Source organism: Delphinapterus leucas, chromosome 8, assembly GCF_059928025.1.
Source record: "Delphinapterus leucas isolate spDelLeu-1000000601 "Yukka" chromosome 8, BTC_Dleu_Yukka2, whole genome shotgun sequence".
NCBI classification, from domain to species: Eukaryota; Metazoa; Chordata; class Mammalia; order Artiodactyla; family Monodontidae; genus Delphinapterus; species Delphinapterus leucas.
The window spans coordinates 115623667-115639709 of record NC_143136.1 but is presented as its reverse complement, the minus strand read 5'-3'; the positions used below and the strand labels follow the sequence as shown (position 1 = coordinate 115639709).

Sequence of the window (16043 nt, the reverse complement as noted above, 5' to 3'; positions counted from 1 at the left end):
GATGCACTTAATGAACATATATTATCTCCATATATATGAAAACACGCACACACAGAACCAAAAAAGAGTCACTCAGATGGGATCACCAGGTGAGAATGAAGAAGGCAGGCCCGCCTGCAGCTCCATCTCATCTGACCAGGAGCCCAGCGTGGGCTCAACGCACCGGCATTTAGAGTTGGCAGAATTACTTTTCTATTCTCATCTTCTGCTTTTAAAATGTATCTAATCTGTACCTTATATGACCTACTTCAAATTCTCTTAAGAAGGTAGTCACAGGTGCAAACTTTCAGTTATAGGATAAATATGTACTAGAGATGTAATGTACAACATAATAAAAAATAATTAACACTGCTGACGTTACATATGAAAGTTAAGAAAGTAAATACTGGGACTTCCCTGGTGGCGCAGTGGTTGAGAATCCACCTGCCTTTGCAGGGTACACGGGTTCGAGCTCTGGTCTGGGAAGATCCCACATGCCATGGAGCAACAAAGCCCGTGCACCACAACTACTGAGCCTGCGCTCTAGAGACTGCGAGCCACAACTACTGAGCTTGCATGCCACAACTACCGAAGCCCGCGTGCCTAGAGCCAGTGCTCTGCAACAATAGAAGCTACCACAATGAGAAGCACGTGCACTGCAATGAAGAGTAGCCCCCGCTAGCCGCAACTAGAGAAAGCCTGCAGCAACGAGGACCCAACGCAGCCAAAGAAGGAAAAAGAAGGGAAATACTAATAGTTCTCATCACAAGGGAAAAAATGTTTTTTCTATTTTCTTTAATTTTGTATCTATATGATATGATGGATGTTCACTAGAATTACTGTGGTAGTTGTTTCATAATGTATGTAAGTCAAATCTTTATGCTGGTAAACCCTAAACTTATATAGTGCTGTATGTCAATTATATAATATCTCAATAAAACTGGAAGAAACTAGAGTTACAACACAAACCAGTTGAACTAAAAGAAAGTAAACCCTAAGTAACCCCCAACTCTCATGGTAACTACTGGTATATATTTCATCACCTTCTCTAGCAAATGCAATTTTTTAATATTATGTAACTAGACTGACTAGTCTGTATTTTACTTCCTCTCCCTGGTTCACTCTCTGACTGAAATGCTAATTTTTCAGCAACTCAATAACCTAAAGGAAAAGAGTACAGGAAAAAAGAGAAAAGGTCAGGTCACTGAGAAATAGGTAATAAAATCCTAGAAAATGTAATTTATCAGTAATAAAAAACCCACAGATAATAAAGACCTTTGGTGCCTACTAAACTGAAGTATACCATTCTTTTTAACGAAAAAGTAACTGCAAAATTAAGAAACACCTAGCTGAATACATTTATACTTGAGCAGGTATCAGGAAAAGAATGGCAAATAAAAATAAATGGGAAAATGTGGCTAGCCATTAAAATAAAAATTCCTTTCTCTGCGGTTCATTTAGATAGTAAAAGGAAAAATAAAACATGACAAAGTTCTTATGTACTGCTAACAGTTCACGATAAAGCAGCAGTTTTCTAGACAACTTCATTATTTCAAGAATTTGGAAAGGCAGAAGTCAGAACGATTTGTAACAGGCTATTATGAAATCTAAGAAAAAGAACTTTTTAAGTCTGCTAAGCGAAGAGTCACTCAATTTAAAACAAATAACCCCAGCACTGAACATTTCTGAGTGACCAGAAATAGAAAAGTGTCTTAACGAACTAGAGGAGGCTGTGAGCATTGAACACAACAATCCAATGTTTACTCAAAAAGAAATCCTGTGCTGTTCAACCCCAAATGGTACAGGAACTAATGTTTCTTATTCAGATGGTAGTGTACACCTAAAAATAAGAATAAAGGCAGAGCTCCTGCATACGGAGGGAGGCAGTGGGGGAACAGAGCTGGAAGCCAGCTCAGACTCAGCTGTTTGACCTTGGGCAAGTTTAAGTTTCAGTTTCCTCATCTTTGAAATGGTCACAATAAAAATACCTATTAAGGGCTGTGAAATCAATTGTGCCTAGCAGAATATCAATGTAGTAAATGCTTGAAAAATGCAAGCAGCTATCGCCATTATGTTATTATAACTGGTAATATTTTGCTTATTCCAAACAGGTAATGCCAGCAGTTCTCTGCTTTGAGTAGCTGAATACAATTTAAAAACATCAATTAAAAAATTTTTTTGGATTGGTTGTAGCTTTATAAATACTATATACAAATCATGTTTAAACATACACAGTGTGATTATAAAACAATGAGGAAAATTTCCTCATATGACAAAAAGAAATGACTCATTTACTTTATTTATTTGCTCAGCAAGCATTTATTACTTTTTAGGTGCCTGACATTGCTAAGCAGTAGGGATGCAGTAGAATACAAGAAAGGCAGGCATTAAATAATTATAAAAATAAATATTTAAATTATATTGGTGAAAAGCCTAGGGGTCCTCATTGAAGGAAGAGTGGTGATGGGAATAAATAAAGTGATATTTAAACTGACACCTGACAGCTATGGGTAAGTGGCTAGACCAGCACTTCTCCTCCAATTTTATTCATTATCTACCCCCACCAAAGACAGCCTTTCTAGACTTTGTTTCCTAACTGCCCTCTGAAATTCTAATACCACAGATATACTGTATATCTATTTACAGACTGCAGGAGCAATATTTTTTGCCCCTAGCAGGCAATTCCTGGTTCTGGCTTGGGGGGCGATCAACATCATCTGATCAGGGGGAAGGAGACAAGTAGTCCAGACAGAGGGAAGTGCTTCTGTGAGGACCTTAAGTCCTACTGACGGGGAGACTATGATAAAACCAACTCCCAGCTCTTGTTGTTCAATAACAAATGAATCCAGTTTTGGACATGCTGAATGTGAGGACCATCTGAGACATTTAAGTAGAAAGAAATGTCCATAGGCAGGTGGATATCTGAGCATGGAGCAGACAGGAAAGGATAAGCCTACAAAGAAAGGAGATGAAGGATTAACCAGGGAGAGTAAAGGAAGAAAGTTATTTAAGAGAAGAAAAGAGTTACCAGGGTCATATGCTGCTGAGAGTTTAAGATGAGGACTGAAAAATGGCCCACAGGTGCAGTGAACTGCCAGTCCTGGTCCTTACCTGCTGACGGGGATGAATGGAATAAATGCAACCCGTGAAGACCCATCTGCTCCTCTCCAAAACCTACACAGAATGAGAATCAGAAGAAACGTGAGGTTGCTGATCTTATACAATAAAAGTAAACATACTGAAAAACATTTATTCAAAAAGTTGTTCTTACTTGTTTCTGACATTAAGGCTGACGACGTAAGTAAAATGAAAAATTCTCGATCTTCTAAGCATTTGACGATTGCCTTAAACATAAAAGAGCAAGAAAGAAGATTCAATTCCTCTCTCCTTCTCCCTCTACCACATTCTTCAGTGATTTTTAAGCTCATGAAAAGTTAAAGAAAAAAATTCTTGAAATGTCAGTATTTATGGGAATCAGGACAATTTTGTCCCCAGTATCAGAAACTGCAAGCTCCTTAGCATTCAAGTAATCTTGGCCTTGTTATGGCTACATATAATAAATAACTAGAACATCATGGGTTAGTTTTAGGATAGTGTTCAATTACATAACAAATCAATCAGAAACAACGTCTTTCATTTTTTTTCATTGACATGTTGGACATTTCATACTGCTAAGTAGCCGCTCTGTTCCCATTTCGCCACTACAAATTCAAGGTCAATCAGACCTTTGATTAACATGTTAAGCTCATTTTAATACAAAACATATCACAGAATCCTGGGACTAGAAAAACTGGAAGATACCATCCATTAAAAGAATCCTTTCTACAGCTTCCTAAGAGATGAGTAATAAAAGGAAATAACATCATTAGGTCCCCTGGTTATAAGAAATGCAGATGAAAATAAATACTTCTATTTTCCCTCTACCACAGTCTTCAGTGGCATCTTCTGTCATTCTAAATCACAGAGATAACAGCTCTTCTTCCCCATTAGTCACCATTTCAAAAGCCTATATACCCTTAACAAAGATAAAATTCAATGTCATACAATAATTTCTCAGTTAAAAAAACAGAATAAAAGATACCACTTTATAAAGTGATAAAACATACTTCAAAACTTGACAGGTCATAAGCCTACAAATATGATAAATCAATAAATTATTCAACAACTCAAGTATGAAAAAAAGACTTCTTTTCTAATTATTTATTGGAACTAATTATGAGACTGAAACTTCACCCACAGGAACAATCACTATTGTGAGTCTCCAAACATTTCTATCACAGCCCCTATGCATTGGTTGGTTTACATTTTTGTCTCCTATAGTCTTGTAAGTTCCTTGATGGCAGGGACAATTTGTCTTTTTGCTTCTGGCACACAGTAAGCACTCAAGAAAGAATTACTGAATAAATGTATCAACAGTTATATATACCCATATCTTTGGTATGTATCAGCAAACAGATGTAATTCTTGCTTTATCTTTTTATCGGTGTAAAGAGTAAAAGTGACAATAATTAGCTACATTATTCTGAATTTTAGTTTTGTAATATAGATGAAAGTAAAATCCTATATCTGCTTAAAACTGTACATTCCTTTATTCCAAAATATGTGCACGTAAAACAAATATGTAGTGTATCTTATTAGTCTCTCAAATTATGCGCTGAAAGGGCTATATAAAATTCCTATTTTAACCTTTGTGGGGAAAAAAATCATAGAATCTTTGAAATATCTACTTCTAGCCTTTTCCATTCACACACAGAAAAATCCAGCCATACATGTCTTTACCACCTTTTAAAGAAGAGACCTTCCTCAGTACTGTTCTTGAAGTCCAGTGTTGTAGGTACAAGGGACATTTACTGCTCGTCCACTATACACCAGGCACCAAGGTGTCAAAGATGCTTAAGACATGATACCTACCCTCAAGGAGCTCGATGTCTAGGTAGGGAGACCGATATGTAAAGATTATTCATTATAAAATGAGGCAGGAAAAGCAGCCTGGAGCACTGAGAGCGAAGGACCTTATGTGATAAGTAATTTCTGTTAAGTAATTAACACACAAACTGTGAAGTAAAGCTGGGCACCGAGTCTCCTGAGTTCAATACCAGAAGCACTCACAAGTAGACCCTTCACTAATGCATTTTCTCAAAGTATCTTTGAACTTCCTTCCTTTGAATTTCCAAATATAAAATGAACTACACTACTTCGAAAACACATAGCCTGTAATCCCAGTCGATACTCAGTGGTCACCTGCTCAGCATCCTGTGTCAGCCACTGCACCTCCTTACTGCAGAATGGGGGCCCTGACCTCGCACCCAGTTCTGGAAGGTGGGCTCTGAGTGGCCTGAACTAATCAGTGTGGGCCATTCCCTTTCTAGTTGCTGCTGAGAGACATGCAGATGATGGAACTGGTCTAAGGACAGAAGCCATGGTTTGGAGGACGGGTTCTCTCTGGATGCAAAAAGGAAGCACGCAGCCCTGACTGGCAGCCTAGGACAGAACTATTGCACAGAGGAGGGAGAAGCTGAAAGAAAAAGAGTCCTGAGCAAACAGCACTTGAACTTGCTTTACCATCTAAAACTCAAAAGTAAGCCTATCAAAACTCTTTATTGTTTAAGCCAGTCTGAATTTCTGTTACGTGCAACTCAAGCATCTTACCTGACACTTCCCCCAAGGCAGCTCACCTATCTATTCTGTTAATTTACCGGTTTCATACTGTCTACTATGGGGATAAGTCCGTTGTGCCACTAAAGGGCTGAGCAGCCTTGTTTGCTCACTTCCACCATGCACACTGTTTCCTTTGGGATGTTTGGGAATCACTCACTATAAGGTCAGCATCTACTCCTATCCTCAGACCGAGGAGCCCTGGTTAACACAGTAGAGAGGTCTTTGGATGTTACATATTTCTCAGTAGAATCGTGCTTTTCTATGCTATGAAAACAATAGAAGCAGCAACTTTTTCTTCTTTATACACCTATGTGTTGACAAGGGTCACTTTTAAAGAAATATCCCACAAATCAATCTCCTTTGATTAATGCAGAAATACCAGGGATCTACTCAATTCTTCCATCATAAAACAAAAACAACAACAAAAAAGGATTTGAGAAAAATGTCCTCCTATACTTAAAACCAGGAGTATGAACTGACTAGTGAGACACAGAAAAAGTAAACTAAGATACAAAGGGGATGAACATGTTAGCCAATAAATATCATGTCAATAAATATTAAATGATAAATATCCTCTTAAGGGAATTTTCTGGCGGTCCAGTGGTTAGGACTTGGCACTTTCATTGTTGTGGGCCCGGGTTTGACCCCTGGTCAGGGAACTAAGATCCTACAAGCTGTGTGGCGTGACCAAAAAAAAAAAAAAAAAAATCCTTTTGAGCAAGCTAAAACAATTCAATCTAGGCAGAGCCAACTAATAAACAGATATCAATTTCTCAATTTAAGGAAAACATAATAATAATATTTTAAACTGATGGTTCTTACCAATTGCTCCCTTTTAATGTACTCTGTTAGTTTATCTACTTTTTCCCCTTGTTTGTTGGATAGTTTCACCTCATACATATTGAAGCACATATCTTGGCAACAGACTGTGGAGAAAATCAGAAACACAGAACATTTCCTATTTTAAAATGCTATTGTGAAATATTCCGTTTCTCCCTAGACCCACCGTGTGGCTGACATGGTTGGTCTTGGTGCTCCGGCCTGGTGTCAGGCCTGAGCCTCTGAGGTGGGAGAGCCGAGTTCAGGACACTGGACCACCAGAGACCACCCGGCTCCATGTAACATCAACCGGCAAGAGCTCTCCCAGAGATCTCTGTCTCAACACTAAGATCCAGCTCCACCCAATGGCCAGCAAACTCCAGGGCTGGACGCCCCACGCCAAACAACCAGCAAGACAGGAACACAACCCCACCCATTAGCAGAGAGGCTACCTAAAATCATACTAAATTCAGAGACACCCCAAAACACACCACTGGACGCAGCCCTGCCCACCAGAAAGACAAGATCCAGCCCCACCCACCAGAACACAGGCATCAGTCCTCTCCGCCAGGAAGGCTACACAAGCCACTGAACCAACCTTACCCACTGGGGGCAGACACCAAAAACAAAGGGAACTACGAACCTGCAGCCTGCGAAAAGGAGATCCCAAACACAGTAAGTTAAGCACAATGGGAAAACAGAGAAATATGTAGCAGATGAAGGAGCAAGGTAACACACCATCAGACCAAACGAAGAGGAAATAGGCAGTCTACCTGAAAAAGAATTCAGAGTAATGATAGGAAAGATGATCCAAAATCTTGGAAATAGGATGGAGAAAATACAAGAAACGTTTAACAAGGACCTAGAAGAACTAAAGAGCAAACAAACAATGATGAACAACACAATAAATGAAAATAAAAATTCTCAGGAAGGAAGCAATAGCAGAATAACTGAGGCAGAAGAATGGATAAGTGACCGGGAAGATAAAACAGTGGAAGTAACTACCGCAGAGCAAAATAGAGAAAAAGAATGAAAAGAACTGAGGACAGTCTCAGAGACCTCTGGGACAACATTAAAAGCACCAATGTTTGAATTATAAGGATCCCAGAAGAAGAAGAGAAAAAGAAAGGGTCTGAGAAAATATTTGAAGAGATTATAGTTGAAAACTTCCCTAACATGGGAAAAGAAACAGCCAGTCAGGTCCAGGAAGTGCAGAGAGTCCCATACAGGATAAATCCAAGGAGAAACATGCCAAGACACATATTACTCAAACTATCAAAAATTAAATACAAAGAAAAAAATCCTAAAAGCAGCAAGGGAAAAGCAACAAATAACACACAAGGGAATCCCCGGAAGGTTAACAGCTGATCATTCAGCAGAAACTCTGCAGGCCAGAAGGGAGTGGCAGGACATATCTAAAGTGATGAAAGGGAAAAACCTACAACCAAGATTACTCTACCAGCAAGGATCTCATTCAGGTTCGATGGAGAAATTAAAACCTTTACAGACAAGCAAAAGCTAAGAGAATTCAGCACCACCAAACCAGCTTTACAACAAATGCTAAAGGAACTTCTCTAGGCAGGGAACACAAGAGAAGGAAAACACCTACAAAAACAAACCCAAAACAATTAAGAAAATGGTACTAGGAACATACATAGCGATAATTACCTTAACTGTAAATGGATTAAATGCTCCAACAAAAAGACATAGCCTGGCTGAAGGGATACAAAAACAAGACCTGTGTACATGCTGTCTACAAGAGACCCACTTCAGACCCAGGGACACATACAGATTGAAAGTGAGGGGATGGAAAAAGATACTCCATGCAAATGGAAATTGAAAGAAAGCTGGAGCAGCAATTCTCATATCAGACAAAATAAACTTTAAAATAAAGACTATTACAAGAGACAAAGAAGGACACCACATAATGATCAAGGGATCAATCCAAGAAGATATAACAACTGTAAATATTATGCATCTGACATAGGAGCACCTCAATACACAAGACAAATGCTAACAGCCATAAAAGGGGAAATCCATAGTAACACAATAATAGTAGGGGACTTTAACACTCCACTTTCACCAACAGACAAATCATCTAAAATGAAAATAAATAAGGAAACACAAGCTTTAAATAACACCTTAAACAAGATGGACTTCACTGATATTTATAGGACATTCCATCCAACAACAACAGAATACACTTTCTTCTCAAGTGCTCACGGAACATTCCCCAGGATACATCATATCTTGGGTCACAAATCAAGCCTTGGGAAATTGAAGAAAATTGAAATCGTATCCAGTATCTTTTCTGACCACAACTTTATGAGACTAGATATCAATTACAGGGAAAAAAACTGTAAAAAATACAAACACATGGAGGCTAAACAACACGCTACTAAATAACCAAGAAATCACTGAAGAAATCAAAGAGGAAATAAAAAAATACCTAGAGACAAATGACAATGAAAACACGACCCAAAACCTATGGGATGCAGCAAAAGTTCTAAGAGGGAAGTTTACAGCACTACAATCCTACCTCAAGAGACAAGACAAATCTCAAATAAACAACCTAACCTTACACCTAAAGCAATTAGAGAAAGAAGAACAAAAAAACCCCCAAAGTTAGCAGGTGGAAAGAAATCATAAAGATCAGATCAGAAATAAATGAAAAAGAAATGAAGGAAACAATAGCAAAGATCAATCAAACTAAAAGCTGGTTCTTTGAGAAGATAAACAAAATTGATAAACCATTAGCCAGACTCATCAAGAAAAAAAGGGAGAAGACTCAAATCAACAGAATTAGAAATGAAAAAAGGAGAAGTAACAACTGACACTGCAGAAATACAAAGGATCATAAGAGACTACTGCAAGCAACTATATGCCAATAAAATGGACAACCTGGAAGAAATGGACAAGTTCTCAGAAAAGCACAACCTTCCGAGACTGAACCAGGAAGAAACAGAAAATATAAGCAGACCAATCACAAGCAGTGAAATTGAAACTGTGATTAAAATTCTTCCAACAAACAAAAGGCCAGGACCGGATGGCTTCACAGGCAAATTCTATCAAACATTTAGAGAAGAGCTAACACCTATCCTTCTCAAACTCTTCCAAATTATAGCAGAGGGAGGAACACTGCCAACCTCATTCTACGAGGCCACCGCCATCCTGATACCAAAACCAGACAAAGATGCCACAAAGAAAGAAAACCACAGGCCAATATCACTAATGAACATAGATGCAAAAATCCTCAACAAAATACTAGCAAACAGAATCCAAGAACACATTAAAAGGATCATACACCATGATCAAGTGGGGTTTATCCCAGGAATGCAAGGATTCTTCAATATACGCAAATCAATCAATGTATACACCATATTAACAAATTGGAGGATAAAAACCATATGATGATCTCAATGGATGCAGAAAAGGCTTTTGAGAAAATTCAGCACCCATTTACGATATAAACTCTCCAGAAAGTAGGTAGAGGGGGAACCTCCCAAGAACTGAATCACAGAGCTACTCTACACCTTTCACAAAAGACCCTTTTAAGAAGTACTTAAGGGAAAACAGAAGTAAGAGGGCGAGAGAGAGAGTGCACATGCACGCGTGCATGTGTGTATGAAAGAGAGGGTGGAAAAGAACTGGAACAGAGCTCAGGACATGCAGTGTACCATGACATCTGAACAGACCTTTGTGCTCCACGTAATTCTGTTTTCTAAAAGCAGCTTCTGGTAGTCTGTTTTTCAAAGACGACACTTTCATTACATACTTAAACTCTAGTTCGTGTGGTCTAAAAAACAAAATAACAATATCATGTAATGTAATAAACACTGAAACTACAGCTTCATAAGTTTTGGCTTTCTAATATAAAGCAAACAAAAATATTATAACCACAAAAAATTCTTAAATCTATAAACGCCAGATCAAATAATGTACATATTCATAAATATTATAGATTTTTGAGTATGTGACCTCATAAACCATGGTCTGCAAATGTGTTCCCATTTTCTGAATGCATGCATTTCTGTTATAACCAAAATATCCAGACATGTGGAAGAATTATGCATATTGGAACGAGAATCTTCTAGAAATTACACTACGTAAGAACTTTTGATAATATGGGACTGCCGACCATGCAGTGCCACAGGATGAACCGCAGCCAGACTTGCATCATTTCCCCTGACTACCTTTTCCTTCTTTAAAACTCATTTTTAAATACTTGCAGACTTACAGATGCCTCCTTTCCCCCCAAATACTTCTTAATGTGTACCCTTAAGAAAAATATTTCCTTATATAACCACAAAACAATTAGCAAAAATCAACAAATTAACAATGATACAGGACAATTTTTTAACCTACAGACCTCATTCAAATGTTGCCAACTGTCTCACTAAGGTCCCTTGTAACAAAAGAAGGTACTTTTTTCTGGTTCAGGATCCAATCCAGGATGCCACATTGCATTTACGTATGTCTCTTTAGTCTCCTTCAGTCTGCAACAATCTCTGAGTCTTTATCTTCAGTGACCTTGATATTTTTGAATAATATAGACCATTTATTTTGCAGAATGTCCCTCAATCTGGGCATGTCTAACCTTTCTTCCTGATTAGATTGGCAGGAGCACCACAGACTGATATCGTGTTATTCTCTGTGCATCGTATCAGGAAGCACATGATGTTTATTCCTCTCCTGGTGACATTAACTTAACCACTTAGTTAAGATGGTCTCTGTAGCTTCTTCCATTGTAAAGTCTTTATTTTTTCCTTTGCGAGATATGTAAATACCATCAAACTTTCACCTACTACATCAAGCCTCCACTGATTATTATGATGTTGCCAAAATGTGATTTCCAAATTCCATCGCTCTTTCTATACCTATTAGTTGCACTCTACAGTGAGAAAGAACTTTCCCTTCTCTCCCATTTATTTATTCACAGAATCCTTAATTTATTCTATGGGCTATAAATTCCCTCTCTCTTCTTAAAAAAGGCCAGTAGAAAGTAAATGATTTCTAATAGCACACCAGTTTTCATTTTATTTTTCAATTAAAGCATGTCTAACTTTCAACAGTTTTGGGTGCAAACTAAGAATAGATTAAACAAAAAGATATCACAAGATGCCCTTCACAGTTCTCTCTGCAGAAGCAAGTACTGTAATTCATCATAATGTAAATACATGTAAAGGCTACTCTAAATACTAGTCTAGGAAAATCGTGTGAAAATTAAAAAGCTAGATACTGCAAACCTTATAAAGATTCTAATAGAATTCAGTGGCTAGAATCTGTTGCATCTGTTATCTAGGCAAGTCCAAGTTGTTTCTTGGGGAAAGTCAAACTTCTAGCATCAAGTAAATTAATTTAGCCTGAGAGATCATTTTCCCATAAATGGATTAAGATACTAAAATATAAAAAGTGATTTGTCAAAGATTATAAAACTAACTTATTTCAAGGCAACGGTCAGATTTATATCTGAATTTAGGTCTCCTGTGTCATGGCCCTGTGCTCTATACATCTCCCCAGGAGTAATCTAAAACCAAGTACAGTTGCTGTATTTCACACCAGTGCCAACAAGCAAGACCTCACCTCAAAATGAGAATCAAAAAATTATACAAGCATCAGTAAAGGCACTTATTCAATACTTACAGTTGTTTTGGAACCAATGTGCCGTAAGAGGACCAAAGGGTTATATCACACATCAGACAGCCTTGAATAATTAATTTCCCTTTCCATGGATAGATGAGAACTGTGAGAAATGAGGGTAAGAAAGAAACTGATTATTTTATTTATGAACAAAACATTTACTTAAAGAAACAGCTAAAAGAACCAATTAAATAATTTCTTACCATCTTCTTTGAGTTCAAGTCTAGGGGGAAAAAAAAGAAGCATATTTTATAAGAGCAAAGGAAAGAAATCCAGTAAAACAAAGTATGTACATAATTACTTACTTGCTTTTATGATTATGAGCTGGTGCTGCCATCTTTTTAGGTTCCCTGTACTGAAAAGCTACAATCACATAAGGACAGATCTGTCTGGGTCGCTCAATAACAGTGCTGCCTGAAAGTTCATAGAGGTAATACCGAAAGAAGCAAAATAAGTATTATCAGGGTAATACTACAGAATTCCACGTGCATCAAGTTTATTTCAACCCTACCCAACCCCAAAATTTAACTCCTTAGATTTAGAAATGATTTATTCCCAGGTGACTATACCTGATTCAGTTCAAAGGTGCGAAACTGACTTGTCTTGTGAGAAAACTTGTTAGTACTTACAGCCACGTGGCAATCATAGCCAGAAGATGGGCTGGTATAGTTAGTTGTATAATTCTCAGACACAAACTTGACTCTTCCCTAGAATGAAAATATTAAGACTAATCAAATGTTTTCAAATAGCAATAATCTGACTCTAGGATTTATTTAAAAGTAGCCTAATAAAGAACATATACACATGTTTGCTGTCAAGGTCCCGCCTCTTCATCAACAGGACCACCAAAGGCAATACTAAGAAGACAAATAATATAAATGGTACTTCAGTGAGCAATCAAAACCTGTATTCTCTCCCCATCAAACAGCTTATGATGTTGGGCAGGGCTGGCTTCTAAGCAGTAAAGTAAGGAAGACTGAGAGCACATAGGCAAAAACTAAACAGCAGTATCCACCAGACAGGGTGGGATACGGGGGCACGAAACCAATGGCGAGGCACAATCTGACATAAGCAAAAAATGTTTGTTACCTGAGCTGACAGGCACGTTGTCTGCGGCAGAACTACAGCACTTATCACAGAGCAGGAGAGGGAAGAGTAAGGGAGGGAAGCAGTGACTATGAGCCAATGCAATGCTACTTTCCCTCCAGTTCTTGGGGACAAGTTTTGGAATATGAAGAGTTCACACTCTTAAAAAAATCAGTAGTGTTAGGTTTATAACCAAAGAACTTAAGATAGTAGGAAAGCTAAAACAAAAGCAAAACCAAAACAAGACCACAGAATATGTCCTCAAAAATCCCCCCAACCTCTAAAATTAGAGTTTTCCTACTATTTGAGTGAAAATTCTAATTGCGTGATTCATTTATACTGGACTATTTAAGGGCATTTAAAAATTTCTGAGATCATCAGTTGCAGGTGCCCCATGAAACTGTGAACAAGGTCTCAATGTTTTAGGGGTTAAAAAAATATATAAAGGTTTCTCATTTTGACAACTTAAATCAATGAATGTTGCTTTCTAAATTCATCTCTTATAACTGAAATCACACTGCTTTATAAGCAGCTACTCGTTTTCTGTCATTTACTATTTAAAAAGTGGCATTGTGGGACAGGGTGAGAGGAAAGCTTTTCACTGAATACCTGTTGTATTATTTTGAAGCTTTTTTAAAAAAAACATATTCATAGATCATCTATAAAATGAATTTAAAAAAAGCTTTGTCCGTAAAGGAAAGCAAAAAGCAGTTATTTTCTCTGACTTTAGATAGCTGTCTTTGGCAAGGACTATGTGTAGCAAATGATCTGCAAAGAACATTATCACAGACTGATAATCTTTCATTTTTAAAAGAAAAATTACATAGAAGCACATTTAGTCTTTACCTTAATTAGATTAAAAATTACAACATAACCAGACTTCCCATGATACCAAGGTCTTGCATGAAGATAGTCTGAGTATTTGGAAATGTATACACCTATAAAAGTATAAAAATAGATTAATTTACACTTTAAAAAGATTATTTACACATGGGTTACCTTTAACTGAACAAGACAACACAAAAGACAAATAAATGCTAACATTAAAAAACTATTTTGAAACTGCTTACCTTTTAAAAACTATTTGAGATATTCTAAAGGTATGGAAACATTAGAGCTAAGATACAATACATCTGTTCGACAACCAATTTTCTATTTGGGTATGGTAAGTGAAAAGGGATAAGAGTATCACATGTTTGGAAAAGTCTTCGTGAGTCTGTTTTTTCTCCATGCAATCATTCAGTGAAAAGGCCTATAGTAATCTGATTCTCAAGTTATTTTTTGCAAAACATCTCAGTAAGTACTCATATTTAAGAATGTGTGCTGAGGTCTACTACACTGCAGCTGTGTGCCAGGCAGCAGTGCCACAAAGGGAAATACAACGAGGTCCTGCCTTCAAGCAGCTTATTCTGCTGGGCTGTGAATTCCAGGGAGGCGGGGGTTATATCTGTTTTGTTCACCACTGTAGCCACATCACAGCCCACTGCACCTTAATAGAGAAGTGAGTCTCAAGAGGGGAGAGACTCCTTTAAGTTACGACAGGAGAAGAGGATCCCCACCCGGCAGCAGCAGTGAGAATAAGGAGGAAAGGACACATTTCAGAGATATTCCTGAAGTATCTCTTTTGAAACATAAAAGACAATGGTGAGGACATGGATATAGCAGACAGAGCAATAAACTTGTGGCCAGGAGATTGGGTTCCAGTTCCAGGTTTTTCACTTACTGCTAATAATAACCATGTGACTGAGGAGTATGTCACTTAAGCGGGCAAGGTGGGCATGAGTATAGATACATAAATCACAGGGTTCTCAGGAAGATTTAAAAAGATCCATAAACTTTTAAAACTGTAATACACTACAGTAATATAAAGGATTACTTTCATACACAGAACTATCCATTTCTATTTGAGCCCAAAACTATAGAACACACACAGGCAGTAGTGCTATTTTATTATTACCCCCAGTACATGTGATGAAGAAGATTGTGTATTTATAGGAGCAATCCAGCCTCTATCTACTCCACCACCCTACTGAAGCCAGCCTCTCAAACATCAACAATAAACTCATGTGACTGCAGTAAAGCGCAAAAATGGCCTTAATTTTTAGAGATGTAAGCTGAGGTGTTTGCTTGTAATTCACTTTCACAATTTTCAGAAAAAAAAACTTTTTTAAACAAATGAAGAGAATAATGCAAAACATTATCTGTTAAACGTAGGTGATAGGTATATTATACTATGCTCTCTACTTTTTCTATGTTAGCATTTTTCATAATGAAAAGAAGGGGGGGTTAAAAAGAGTAGGGGAGAAGGAAAAAAAGGTTTTAGGTAAACTGTTATTGGGGTTATGAACTTATCCCCTTTCATGTCCTTTAGAAGAGCTGAATGTAAGTTTAAAAAAACATTTGTTTTACACAGAGTTACCATATGAGCCAGCAATTCCACTCCTAGGTATAAACCCAACAGAAATGAAAAAACATGTCCACATAAAGACCTGGACAAGAACGTACATAGTACCATTTTTTTATAATAGCCAAAAAGTAGAAACAACCAAATGTCCATCAAGTGCTGAATGGATAAAGAAAATGCGGTACAGTGGAATATTATTCAGTCAAAAAAGGAATGAAGTATATGCTACAACATGGATGAATCTCAAAAACACTAAGCTAAGTAAAAAAGTTAGTCACAAAAGGTCATATACGATCCCATCTACATGGAATGTCTGGAATAGGCCAATCCATAGGGGCAAAAAGTAGAGTACTGGTTGCTTAGGCTGGTGGGAGTGGGGAGTGACTGATGAAAATGGTCTAAAATTGATTGTGCTGATGGCTGCATATTCATTTTAGTGAATATGCTAAAAAAAATT

At 37.5% G+C, this 16043-nt stretch overlaps 1 long non-coding RNA gene across 1 annotated transcript; it reads right to left on the bottom strand.

The window, feature by feature from the left end:
* Positions 1–3084: 3084 nt before the first annotated feature.
* LOC149748642 (uncharacterized) lies at positions 3085–11336 on the bottom strand. Its single transcript, XR_016394204.1, has 3 exons — positions 10152–11336; positions 6460–6563; positions 3085–3323 (listed from the first exon to the last, which is right to left on the bottom strand). It is a non-coding gene; the product is annotated as an uncharacterized LOC149748642 (long non-coding RNA).
* Positions 11337–16043: the final 4707 nt, after the last annotated feature.